The 14,561-nt window shown below is 38.6% G+C and overlaps 1 long non-coding RNA gene across 2 annotated transcripts in view; it reads right to left on the bottom strand.

Moving 5' to 3' along the window:
• LOC113616875 (uncharacterized) overlaps window positions 1–14,561 on the bottom strand; it is a 278,470-nt gene that overhangs the window by 140,682 nt on the left and 123,227 nt on the right. The window contains exon 3 of one of the 2 annotated variants that reach the window (XR_003431439.1): window positions 10,749–13,087. The exons of the other annotated variant lie outside the window; for it this stretch is intronic. This is a non-coding gene — a long non-coding RNA (uncharacterized LOC113616875). Of the gene's footprint in view, window positions 1–10,748; window positions 13,088–14,561 lie in introns of those variants that run through there. 2 annotated transcript variants of the gene reach the window in all.

The raw sequence follows: 14,561 nt of genomic DNA, 5'->3' as shown, positions 1-14,561 counted from the left end.
GAATAGATCATATACATGCTAGGCCACAAAATAAGTCTCAGTAAATTTAAGAAGATTGAAATTTTATCAAGCATCTTTTTCAACCACAACAGTATTAGACTAGAAATCAACTACAAGAAAAAAAAACGGCAAAAAGCACAAACACATGGAGGCTAAACAATATGTTACTTAATAAACAATAATTCACTGAAGAAGTCAAAGAAGATATAAAAAAATACCTGGAGACAAATGAAAACAGAAATACAACAATCCAAAATATTTGGGACACAGCAAAAGTGGTTCTAAGAGGGAAGTTTACAGTGATATAAGCCTACCTCAGGAAACAAAATCTCAAATAAACAATCTAAACTTACATCTAAAGGAACTAGAAAAAGAAAACCAAATAACAGCCCAAAGTTAGTAGATAGAAAGAAATAATAAAATCAGAGCAGAAGTAAATGAAATAGAGACTGAAATCTCTACTAAAATCTATTGTAATTTTTATACAACAAGAAACTATCAAAAAAAATGAAGAAAACAATCCTATTTACAATTGCATCAAAAAGTATAAAATACCTAGGAATAAATCCAACCAAAGAGGTAAAAGACCTATACTCAGAAAACTATGACATTCTTGAAAGACACTGAAGACAACACAAAGAAATGGAAAGCTATGCCACACTCCTGGATAGGTAGAATTAATGTTGTTAAAAGGACCATACTACTGTAGGCATCTACAGATTCAGTGCAATTCCTATAAAAATATCAATAGCATTTTTCATGGAACTTGAAAAAATAATTCTAAAATTTGTATGGAAACACAAAAGACCCCAAATAGCCAAAACAATACTGAGAAAGAAGATTGAAGCTGGAGGTATGCTCCCTGATTTCAAGCTATACTAGAAACCTACAGTCATCAAAACAGTATGGAGCTGGCACAAAAACAGACACATAGATCAATGGAAGGTAATAGAGAATGCAGAAATAAACCCATGTTTATATGGTCAATTAATCTACAACAAAGGAGGCAAGAACATACAATGGGGAAAAACAGCTTCTTCAATAAGTTGGGAAAAATGGACAACTACATCTGAAAGAATCAAACTGGACTACTTTCCCACACCATATACAAAAATAAACCCAAAATGAATTAAAGACTTAAATGTAAGATCTAAAACCATTAAAATCCTAGAAGAACACATATGCAGCTCATTCTTTGACATTGGTTTAGCAATATTTTTTGGATGTCTCCTCAAGGCAAGGGAAACAGAAGCAAAACTAAACAAATGGGACTACAACTAAAAATCTTCACATAGTGAAGAAAATTATCAACAAAATGAAAAGGCAGCCTTCTCCATGGCAGAAGATATTTGCAAATTATATATTTGATAAAGGTTTAATATCCAACATATAAAAGGAACTCATACAACTCAACATCCAAAAAACAAACAACCTAATTAAAAAAATGGGCAGAGGACCTGAATAGACATGTTCCTAAAGAAGACATAGAGATGTCCAAAAGACACATGAAAAGATGCTCAACATCACTAATCATTAGGGAAATGCAAATCAAAATCACAAGATACCACTTCACACCTATCAAAATAGCTATTATCAAAAAGACAAGAAATACAAGTGTTGGTGAGGATGTGGAGAAAAGGGAACACTTGTGTACTGTTAGTGAGAATATAAATTGTTACAGCCACTATAGAGTATGTGGGTTCCTCAAAAAATTGAAAGCATAACTGCCATACAATCCAGTAACTCTTCTTCTGAGTATTTTTCTGGAGAAAATAAAAACATTAATTTGAAAAGATATATTCACTCCCCTATTCATTGCAGCATTATTTACAACAGCCAAGATATGGGAACAGCCTAAGTGCCCATAAATGGATAAGTGGATAAAGAAGAAGTGGTGTATATACACAGTGGAATATTACTCAGCCACAAAAAGAATGAAATCTTGCCATTTGTGAGAACATGGATAGACCTAGAGGGTATTATGCTAAACGAAATAAGTCAGAGTAAAACAAATACTGTATAATTTCACTTATATGTGGAATCTAAAAAACAAAACAAACAAATAAACATAAAACAAAAACAGAGTCATAGATATCAAGAACAAACTGGTGGTTGCCAGTGCAGGGTGGGGGTGGGGTGGGGTGGGTTGCTGAAGGACATAGGTGATGGAGATTAAGAGGTTATACAACAAATAAGTCATGGGGATGTAATTTACAATATAGGGAATATAGTCAATAATACTGTAATAAATTTATACGGTGGCAGATGATAACTAGACTTGTAATGTATAAAGATATTGAATCACTATGCTGTACACTTGAAACTAATATGGTATTGTAAGTCAGTTATACTTCAATTCAAAATAATGTGGCAAGTCAATATTATTATTTAGCCATGTACTGGGCTGCCGTAACAAAATATCAAAAACTGCGTAACTTAAAACAACAGAAATTTACTGTCTCACAGTTCTGGTGGCTAGAAGTCTGAAATTAAGGTGTTGGCAGGGCCAGGCTCCATGATAGCTGTAGGGAAGAATCCTGCCTTGCTTCGTCTAGCTTCTGGTGTTTGCTGGCAGTCCTTGGTGTTCATTGGCTTATTGATCCATCACTCCAGTCACATGGCCACCTTCTCCCTGTGTGTCTTCACATCATGTATGTCTATCTTTGTGTCCAAATTTTCCCTTTTTATAAGGACACCAGTCATATTGGATTGGGTCTCATCCTAATGACCTCATTTGAACTTGATTACCTTTGCAGAGACCCTATTTCCAAATAAGATCACATTCTGAGGTACTGGGGCTTAGGACTTCAACAGTATCTTTTTTGGGGGCAATTCAGCGTATAACAAGCAGCCACCAACAAAGCTTGCTTTTTCACCTGAAATACATTAAATTTGCAAATACTGCCTTTGTTAGGAACCACACTTGCTCCCCAACCCCATGCTCCTCACTCTAGCTAGCTTTCCAGTTATCTGCTTTGCTTATCTCCGGGTTAGTCTAAGACTCTGCTGTATAATATATGATCCCTGTACCAGCAGCATCAGTATCATCTAGAAGTTTGCTAGAAATGGAAACCCTAGGCCTTATCTCAGACTTCTTGAATCAGAATCTGCATTTTAAATGATCCCCAGGGGATTCATATGCACTGTATTGAAGAATTAGCTCCCATGAGAACAGTAGACTCCTAAAACTGAAGTAGGAAGTTGCCTCTTCTCTTAAACCTTATTTGACCCTGAGGAAGGTTCTCCAGGTGTTCCCTGTGCTGCCTTCCTGCTTTCTTGTCATCTGCTCCCCTGACTGTCCTGACCGTGTGGACCTCTGTTAGCATCATATGGTTTGACTCATATCTTGGTATCTATCTTCCTCATTGGTCCTTCTCCTTTCCTGGATACCCACCTTGTACTTATATTCTGCCACTGCTGCCTAAGCACCAGCATGCTATAAATAATTATAAGTGACACTGCACCTGAGTACAAAGAGTTATAACAAAGCAAGTCAAAGACTATCAAACAGATGTACTATTGTATCCTCAAATGACTCAGAATGTTGGTTTCATTAGTTTCACAATGTGTATGATAACTCTTTCCCCTGTTACTAATATAATCCACAAAGCTAAAAACAGAAGCTGCCCACCAGCTGGGAAAGTGTGGGATGCAAAGCAAAATCAAAATATTATGATATTGAAGTTATAAAAGTATGTATATAATTATGCTGGCTCTATCTTACATTGGATTCTCTCTGAGGTAGAAAATGAAATCGCCTTCCTTTGAAAAAAAAGTAAAATTCCATTTATACCAGATACCATTTTTAATAGAATTTCAGTTAGAGGAAAATAAAAGTGACTGGCAGAAAAGCAATCAATAAGCCATAGGAGACATGACATTTTTATTCTATGTGTAAATTCTAATTCACTAATAAGAGGAAAAAAAGACATACTAAATTTATTATACTTCATCATTATTTAAGTGTTATTTTAAATAAAATTTTAGGATGAATTTCCAACTTTTCTTTTTTAGAAAATTAATTTGGGTCATCTTGATTGCTACTCATTCTATTAAGATAAGATTTTATTACCTGCTTATGAAAAAGATGCATTTTTTCCTATTGTTATTTACATATGAATTTTTATATCTCATAGAGCTGGAATTTTTTTTACTAGGCATACTTATTCCCCAGTTTTTCATCCTATTTTTTTATACAAAGCCAAATAGTGTCTTACATTTAATGGTATATTGCCACTATCTATATGCAATCACATGAAATTATTTACCTTTACTTTTAAAATCTATATCTGGTTCCTTTTCTTAAGTCAATTTTTTAAAAATGTGAGCAATATTTTAAATGGAGTTGTTTGCCTGAAACTTGATCATTAATAATTCTTGCCAGCCAGTTAGATTGAGATTTTGAGATACAAATGGAAAGCAGTCAACAACAAATACTGTCTTTCTTATATAGTATATGTCATGCTCTTCTATTAAATGTGCTTTTGGTTAGGCATCCTAGAAAGCAAACATTTATGACCAGGAAAGTGCATGCACTGAAAAACAGAGCAGGCTAGACAGAGACTGACATTTTACACTGAGAAAGGCAAAGATAGACTCAGACTAGACAGAATTGGAGCTCAGTGTTTCTCGTTCTGTAGTAAATCACTTATATGGCTCTAGGCACTTAATTAACCTCCCTGGACCTCATTTTCTATCTATACAGGTAGGCCTGTACTTATTGCAGAAAGGTGCTTTTGATAGGAAATATGGAAATGAACTAAATAGAAACTTGAGTAAAAATACATTCCTATTCAGTAGTCATTAAACAAACAGTGTGAACACCTATTTCCAGGCAATACTGCTGACTTGAGGAGCTAACTCACAATCTAAGGAATATATCACACACTTGGAACTGAGGGCAGTGTGAGGCAGGAGAAAAATCTTATGATGTACAGTTTGGAAGGACCAGGCTTAACTCTAGGTGAACCTGGGTATATCACTAAACTCTTCCATCTTAGTTTTCTTATCTGAAAAATGAAACAATATTTTTATCTGCCTGGAAAAGAGAACTATAAATTGAAAGTGCTATACAAACATTAGTTGTTATTATTTTTATTAATTTATAGAAACTTAAAATGTGCAAAACTATGTTGCCAACTGTCAACTAAAAGAATGACTGTAGTGCTTTAAACTTTATTATATAGTTAAAAAGGTACAGGATGGAAAGTAGGAATTATTGTAAATATACTGCACATAAAATATGATATGGAAATCCATAACTGTAATTTATTTTCTCAACTCCAACATAGAATTTGCTAAAAATCTGAGCAATCACTCATCTCTTAACTATAAAGCCCTTGCAGATGAAAGGTTCTCTGTGAATTCAAAGTAACATTGTTGACAAGGATTTATCATAATTCTCAATCTACAGACTGGGTGATCGGACCCTAAATAAGATCTGTTCTCTTTGGTAGCTGCAATAATTTTGCATGAGTATTGCTGCAACAGGAGTCAGGATCTATCTGCTTCTTGCACAGGCAGAGATAAGCTCCTATATCCTGAGAGGTCTGCTGTATTTTATAAATGTCCCCTTACTGACTCTGGCTGGACCTGGAAGGGTATCCTTCCAAAGGATGCAGAGTTACAAGTGAGGTGGAAAGAAAGGATGGAGAAGCATTGAAGGGGTGTCCCAAGTGAGAGAGGTTAGAGGAATTACCAAACCACAGGTTATAATCTAATAGAGACTTTGTGCAAATCTCATCACCACTCTGCTCCTTGGTTTTATCCTATAGTAAAACATTAGGAACAATGGTCTCTATGGATCACTCAGAGAAGTATATGAAATGACAGGTAAGCACAGAGATGGTGCCTGTTACATAAGAGGTGCCCTATAAGGTAGCTATTCTTCTTTATCATCATCATCACCATCATTTTATTCTCTCTTCCTTCCTCTAGGATCAGATCCTCTGGGACTAACTCACTCTGGAGTTAAAACTGTGCCTGTAGCCAGTTTTTCTTGCTTCCAGGATGGTGACTTTAATTAATGTTCTAAATCTCTCAAAGGTAATCTCATGTTATTTGTTATCTACTGAGTCTCTCAGGTTCTCTCAGCTGTTTCCGCTCTGTCATAGGGGAAAATGTGGCCATTTTACTCTGTTCCTTCTATTAAGAAATATTTGTAATTTGTAACTCTGCTTCCCCTTTCATGTGTCTGTTGCATGATTTTAAAGTTATTTCACCTTCTCTGTCACTTTACCATGAATAGAATTTCTACCTTTGGCAACCAGTTTGTATCTTCTTAATCCGAACTTCTTTTGGAATCATTCTTCAATCAGCCCCTGATTTTTCTTCAGGACATTGAAATACAATAGAGTACAGCTTTTGTTTTTTAATCTTAACATTTAGAAAAAGCTATTTCTTGTAAAAGCTAGTGATTTAATAAAACATTTTCATTTTATTTAAGTAGTATTTGTATATGCCATCCTTCTGTACTCTAAGAGTTAAGAGGTGATCATGAATATTTTCATTATTAATGTTTTATTAATATGGAAAATAGCCTATGTTCTCTTCATCTTTGTGTCCCTGCTAGAGCAAGCAGCAAATTTTTTTTTTTTTTTTTTTCGGTACGCGGGCCTCTCACTGTTGTGGCTTCTCCCGTTGCGGAGCACAGGCTCCGGACGCGCAGGCTCAGCGGCCATGGCTCACGGGCCTAGCCACTCCGCGGCACGTGGGATCTTCCCGGACCGGGGCACGAACCCGTGTCCCCTGCATCGGCAGGAGGACTCTCAACCACTGCTCCACCAGGGAAGCCCAGCAGCAAATTTTTGAATGAATAAATAAGTAAAGGATTTTTATGTAGGAAAAGGATCTCCGTAGTTATAAGTTTATTTATGGTAGAGAAATTATGAAAAAAAAATGAAGTGAAGCTATATCAAAGAAAAATCTAATCAAGAAAGTCAGAGATTAATCTTCACATCATAATTATGACTTAAACACCAACACATCCAGTGGGCTTATCTGAAAGCATGAGTACTGTTTTCTGCAGATAAGGTAACAAACAAGAGTATGTATTCTGCTATAGAATTCTGCAGTTCAAATGCTAAAAAAGAAAACCCAGGTACCATAATTTTCCTTCCAGAATCTTTTGCTCACAGGATATTTAGAGATAATTCTCTAAAAAGAGTAAAATTAAATTATATGCAAAGAAGAATAAAATACTAGACTGTTGAGGAAAGACACCCCACTGAGAAAGCATTTGTGAGGGTCTTAGCTGCACTGTGAGGGGAAATTTTAAAATTACAGTGTACAGGTGAATGAGAGCTACCACAGGTATACTGAGTCACTGAGAAATATGAGCTAAAGACAGGGAGATTATTGGAGTTATTTACTGAAATCAGTATCACTTAGCCTTAAAAATTAAGATAATCCAGGATTTGTTTACCAGGTTACAAATCATAAGGATTCTGTGATCAAAAGCATTTTTTGGAGTAGTGATGGTATTAGTAGCAACAATATTAATTATAAAAAATTAGAATATAGCATAATTAGTTTTCAAGACACTATTTTCTCCTATCATTCTGAAAGAATTAGGAAATCATATTAGAGTCAAAATTTTCCAGAAAGAGTCATGGAAAACCCCCCAAATTCAAGCAAAAGGATTACTTATCAACCAAAAAGGGAAGAAAGATAGGATGCTTGCAATTCACTCAGGAAATAATAAAAATAGCTAACAATGGCTTATAGCCTATTATATGATGAAAACTGATAGACCGTCACAAAAATCCCACAAGGTAGGTGCTATTATTATAGCCATTTTACAGATGGGGAAACTAGGGCACAGAGACATAGTGTAACTTGCTCCATGTCACACATCTGGTTAATGAGAGATATGGAAGTTGAATTCTGACAGCCTGCGCTCAGAACCCAGACTCTTATATTCTACATAATACTGTTTTCCAGACAGCAAAATCCCAAAGTACTATTCATTCTGAAAAAGATAAATGTTTAGACATTGGTGTACAACATGAAGCATTTTCCAGAACACACTCAATTCAGTTAACAGCATTAACAATTCTACTTTAAGAAAACCCAGTTCACATTAATTAGGTCTGATTTTTCAGTTTTGTCTTTGTTGAATGTTCCCAGTCTGGGGTCACACTATTACTACTGTGTACAGCAGTCATGAACGTTCAGACCACCTGGGAGAAACAGGATGCAGAGAAAATTTCAGGCCTTGCCTAGAAGGAGTCTTCCAATGTTGTCTGGGACCCAGTGGCCACAGATGGCAACTATCCTGCTGTGCTTCCAAATAGGGCCAAATGTCCACTGAGATGAGGAAACTATGCAGTTACCTACTCCTTCAGCTGACTCAGCTTTGCTTAAATAATTAAAAAATTTTTTTCTGGCACAACAAGAAGCCCAAAGGTAGGGACACTCCAAGGTTAAATTCAGTGGCTACATAGTATCATGAAGGATCCAGGTTCTTTCCATTTTGTCACTCTGCTATGCATAGTGAATTGGATTTGTCTTGTCATAAGGTAAGAGTTATAGCCAGTCTGGTAATGTCCAGACGAAGTGGAAACCATCTTTTCTAGACCTTTTCTCATGTTTTATTACTAGGTCACAGGTCCACCCTAGGCCAACACTGGCAAGGGGAATGGAGCTGCTATGATTGATTGACAGAAGCCTTATAGCTGGGGACAGGATCCCTTTCTTTAGTCATTTGGAAGACAGATAGAAACCCAAACACCTTGCTCTGACAGCAAGGTAAAGGAGAAAGGATTGGGGATGGGCCACTAACAGTGTGAACTGTAGGAGAATCAACTACTCATTTTGAGACTGTTCACCTTTAAGTTAAAAGGGAAAAAGAAGCTACCTTCAATTCCAAAAGCTATATTCGTAATACTGTCCATCTTTCTGTTTAGGTTCATTGGTGTTTTCTACACTCAGATATTTTTCATATTCCTAGCTCTAATTTAATTTTAACTTTGCAGGAAAAATATTATGCAAATAAGACAAACAGAGGAAGCAAAAGCATGATGCACTAATACTTTAGCAGTTGAAGAGGGAGAGAAGAACCTGAAGTCTCTTAATAGATCAAATAACTGTTTAATGGATTGTCTTCCTTTCTCATGAAAGTTCAAATTTTTATCACAGTTAGGGATAGAAGAATGGTGGAAAAAGCACAGAGAATTTGGGATTTCCAGTACTTAAGCCCTGGCCTGCCTTTTTCTCGTGTGCTCTTAACTGACACTCCATTAATTTCCCTCTTTCCATTGGTAAAATAAGGATAATGAGAATCTACTACAGATTTATCATGAAGCACAAATGAGATATTGTCTATAAAAGCATTTCATCAGTCAGAAATATTTTCAGCTACAAGCAACAGAAAATTAAAATTCTAATACTTTTTTTTTTTTTTTTTCAGTACGCGGGCCTCTCACTGTTGTGGCCTCTCCTGTTGCGGAGCACAGGCTCAGGATGCGCAGACCCAGCGGCCATGGCCCACGGGCCCAGCCACTCCGCGGCATGTGGGATCTTCCCATACCAGGGCATGAACCGGCATCCCCTGCATCGGCAGGCGGACCCCCAACCACTGCGCCACCAGGGAAGCCCCAAAATTCTAATACTTTAAACAACAATTTTTTTCTTATAACGAGACATCTGCAGGTAGGTTGGCAGGTATATCAGCTTCATGACATCACCAGTGTCTCAGGATCCTTTTATCTTTCCATTTCAACTTCCTTAGCAAAGTGGGCTAATTGCTTCATGCTCACAGCCTGGCTGCTGGATCTCTAGATATTGCCAAGTTACACGCAGAAATAAAAGGGAGAAGTATCCATGAGCTTTGTCTGTTCCCATCTTCTCAGAACTCTCACAGCAGACTTGCACTTATATTGTATAGTTTCCAGAACTAAGTGGCATGGCCACGTCTACACCTGGGAGGCTAAACAAGTATTTGGCTTTTCAGCCTCTATAGCTGGAGAGAGCTGGGAAAAGAAGGTTGGATAAGGTAATCAACGGTGTCTGCCATGTGCATTTTGTAAAGCGCTAACTCTGGGTAAATGTTAATTACTAGTGTTCTAGTTGAAAGTTTCCTGAAAGTAAATCAGTCACTCAATAGATGGTTGATGAAAACTAGTAAATATATGTAAGAAGAAGAGAAAGTTAAAATGCTAGCTTATTTAGAGGGATGCCTAGTTTCTACTTTATCACTGTGGTAAACACCACTAGGTCATACCTGTTACCTTTCTCACAGCAAGACATGTCCAAAACAGGCCTCCAAGTGAAATGCTACAAAAAACGTGGATTAATTGGGCACCATTTCCTACTCTTATCATTATGTTTTACAAGCAGATGAAATAATTTGTGCCCTTTCCCAGCCCCTTTTTAGTATTTGTTAGTAGAATGGAATGTCAAAAAGGACTTACAATGCCTAAAACATTTAGAAATTAAAATAGTATGCAGTAGTACCATGACCTTTTCAATATGCTGGATTTGCAATTGTTCAGCCATTCCTCTTGTTCTTTTTCCCTGACTCTTCTTAATGAGAGGAAAAGGTGAATTGGCACCTAAAGTATGGAGTACTCACAGGAACAAAACAGCACATCATTAAAACAATTCAGAGGCAACCCTGCACTGCTTCAGAGTGGCAGGGAAACAAAAGAGGGTAATTTTATTCATTGTGACAAGGCTGGGAGAATGGATTTAGAACCTTGCCTTACCAATTTTCCTCTAGTGCGCTCTGCAGGTAACCTGGTCTGCATACAAACATCTATTCATGATCAATATGTGACCCTGCCTATTCCAAAGAATAAAAACTAATAAATCCCCTGATGGTACTGCTATTTGGCTCCTCTGAAGGGAAATAGTTGCTTTCGTGTCATTATGGTTCCATGACGTCTCTTGAAAGAAGTCTTCTGGGTTTCCCTAGCACTCTGCATGTGTTGCCATGTAGAAATCACCACATGGTACTGCAAGTTTCTATTCACCCACTTGGTTTCCCAGGTAAGTGTGATTTCCTGAAGGGCACCTAGCACATGCCTGGGACACAGGAAGAATTCACAAAATGTTGGCTTAATAAATGCCACCCTGTGCCAAAGAGCAGGATAAGTATGCAACCAAGAGGCCTTCTCTCCAATAGTCAGAGGGTCTTCATCTCTGAAGAGACTTGAGGAAACACAAGGCATATTGGATGTGTGAAGTCTCTGCTCCGCCATCTCCCAAGTTTTATCCCAAAGCTGATTTTGGTATAGCTCTCCCTATACCATAGAATTAGACTACCTAAGAATTCCACAGATGTAAGCAGCTATAACGCTACTGCTACTTTCTTCCAGTGAAAGAGGAGACAGGTATTATTTTTAGATAATAATGGTAATTTCACAAATCAAAATAAAATTTAAAAACCCACTGCCTCACCCTTTTATTTTTATCCTTCTCCTTTCTTGCATCATTCCTCAGAGGTGGGTAGCTTCAGAAACTGATAGCCAAGGATGATTAGGAAGAGTCAGTCTCAAAACAGGTGTTTGCACATACATGCTAAATAGGTGTCTGCGCAGAGCAGGTGCTGGCATATGGGACTATATATAGCAGGGGGAAACTATTTTTCTAATTCTGTTAAAAAGGAGGGGATGGGCAAGCCATAACACATGTAACAGTGAATGATAAAGCATATTATATTGGTTGAGGGAGAGGCCTCTGGAGGGAAGGATGGGAGTTCAAATCCCAGAGCTGCCAATTTGTAGCTATGTGCCTTGGTTACTTAACTTCTTCAGTCCTTGTTTTCCATCTCTGTAGAAAGGGGATAATGCTAGTGCCTACATCACATGGAGCTGTCAGAAGAATGAGAAGCCATGTACAGGGCTTGGCTATTGGTGAGCTCTCAGTAAACATTAGCTGTCAATATGAACTATTACTATGTGACAGTGGCCTGACATTGCTCTTCTAGGAGGCTGAACGTTTAGAGTAGAGCGAGTGCAAGGGTCAGGAGACCTGTGCTATAGACTCCGTTCTATGAAAAACTACAGACTCAATGCTGGGCAGTTCCTAGGGCCTCAGTTTTCTCATCTAATAAACGAGAAGAGTTTGGATGAATGACTTCCTGGAGTGTTCTGGAGACTCTGGATTCTAGCAACCAGTGCAAAACAATCTCAAGACTTAGTTCTGAGCATTTTCTGTGAGATTGGATATAGCAAAGATTGGTCTCCCGGGAGCATCCCTTGACAGGTACATGCTTTAAGCCTGTATGAGGTGCATGCCCACAGAAAAGGAAAGTGCATTTCTTACTACAAAGCTACTGCCAACCCACAAATGAACACAGACTGTCCTAACTGGCTCCAACCTCTCCATGGCTCTTTTTGGGGTTCCTGGACCCAATTCCTACATGTGTGTTTTGGAGTGGGGGTAGGTGGGGCTCCCACACAACAGCAAGCAATTCTCAGACACCAGCAGGGTATCCGAGAATTCAGCTCAATTCTGATGCTATCTACCCAGAGGCAGCATCAGACTCCACAGGTTAAGGGCTCAGTCCTACAAGATGCGACCCACCTCCATCCCCAACTATAGATGCCAACCGCGAGCCCAGGTTGTCATCTGTACTTCTGACCAACTGGCTATAAATCAGCGGTTCCCTTCACTCCCTTCTCAGGTTTGATAATTTGTTAGGAAGGCTCACAGAACTCAGGGAAACACACACTTATGTTTATCAGTTTAGTAAGGATATGATAAAGGATACAGATGAATATCCAGATGGAAGAGATGCATAGGGCAACGTATGTTGGGAGGGCTGAGGAGTTTCCACGCCCTCTCTAGGCCCACGTGTTCACCAGCCTGGAAGCTCTCCCAACCCAGTCCTTTTGGGTTTTTATAGAGACTTCATTACATAGGCATGGTTGATTAAATTATTGACCATTGGCAACTGATTCAGCCTCCAGCCCCTCTCCCATCTGGGAGGTTAGGGGTGGGACTGAAAGTTCCAACCCTCTCATCATATGGTTGTTTTCTGGTACCCCAGCCCTCATTCTTAGGTGCTTCCTGAAACCCACCTCATTAACATAACAAAAGACACCGTTGCTGTTCTCCAGTCTTAGGAAACTCCTTAGAGGCTCTGGGGAAGAAACAGGGAGGAAGACTAAATACCAGGTATATTTCTTATTATAAAGTACAATATCACAGCCACCTAAGTCCTCCCAGCATCCAATGTCTATTTTCCTTGGTTACTGCCCAAGGACACCTTTCTAGTTATGCTTCACCCTCTAACTTTCATTCTAATAATGCTTTGTTGGTTTCCCTGCTCTAATCTCCTGTTCTTCCCCACCAAACTCTCCTTTAACACTTTACAACTCCTTTTCCATGGCCCCAAATCATAATCAACATCCTCAACTTCTTCAAGCAACCTTCCCTCAATCCTTTCACCTGCACAGACATTTGGCTCTCACCCTGTAAAACCACTGGTCCTGCAACCTTTTTGAGTGGAGGCTGTGTCTTCTCTTCCACACACCGTGCAGCTCAGCACTGGAAGCAGAGCGTGCAGCCCATTATTTCTGCCTCTAGTCTCTTATAAATGCAAACTCCTGTCTCTGTGAAGCTCATGACAACTGGACTCAATCCCCACCTTTGGCTTCTCCTCACTCATTAAGTGGTGACTTTTGCAACTAGCTCACCGCCTCCCTCTCTCTCCCAATTCCTGTGATTGTGCTATGGAATTCAAAGGTGTATGTGGCTAGCCGTCCCCTGGCACACAGCCTCTCAGGCCCATGACTGCTGTTTGCTCAAACATCTCCTTCTCTCCAGCTGAGCCACTCAGTTCCATTTTCACATCTTGTACCCTGTCATGATCTGAAATTTTGCCACTTCCCAAATCTCTGATTATACCATCCTATGCTTCAATCACAACTCCTTATTTTTCAAGATTGACTCTTCACGTACTTTCTCTATAATTGATCATCCACTTCATCAAAATAGCCAGTCCCTTGACCCATCTACTTTCTCTCTACTCATGGGCCTTCTCCTGCTTGATGTCCTCCTAATCAAGCTTAGATATCACGGTCCATAGTTTTCCCATCACCTGACAAAACCCCAACCTCGGATGAATTCACTACCTGCTATTTGCACCTATACTTGAGCTGCTGAGATAGCTGTAGAAAAAGAAATTACATAACCAGACAAATTGATATCAGTATAAACCCATGCTTTCTATCCATCAGGATAGACCAGGTTATGTTGTGGTAACAAACAAAATGAAACAAGATGAAGCAAAACAAAACATAAACAACAAATCTCAAATATCAATGGCTTGATACAAGTTTATTTCTTGTCTATGCTACAAGTCCAGAATGGGGTTCTGCTCATCTTAGTCATTCAGAGACTCACGGGGATGGAGGCTACATCTGAGTTTGTGCTTCCTAGGTCATTGCAGCAGAGAAGGAGACATGGTAGCAAATGCACTGGCTTTGAAAGCCTTCTGTTCATCTTATATTGGCCAAAGGAATTCAGATAGCCATAGCTGAGTTTAAGAAGTTGGAGAAGTGCAATCTTACCATGTGCCAGGAAAGAGAAGAACCAAATATGAGTATAGATAG

This window comes from Aethalodelphis obliquidens, unplaced genomic scaffold (genome assembly GCF_003676395.1).
Source record: "Aethalodelphis obliquidens isolate GAN/ISIS:26980383/991018 unplaced genomic scaffold, ASM367639v1 scaffold4, whole genome shotgun sequence".
In the NCBI taxonomy this organism is placed as follows: domain Eukaryota; kingdom Metazoa; phylum Chordata; class Mammalia; order Artiodactyla; family Delphinidae; genus Aethalodelphis; species Aethalodelphis obliquidens.
The sequence above is the reverse complement of the archived record's forward strand: the minus strand, read 5'-3'. Positions and strand labels throughout refer to the sequence as shown.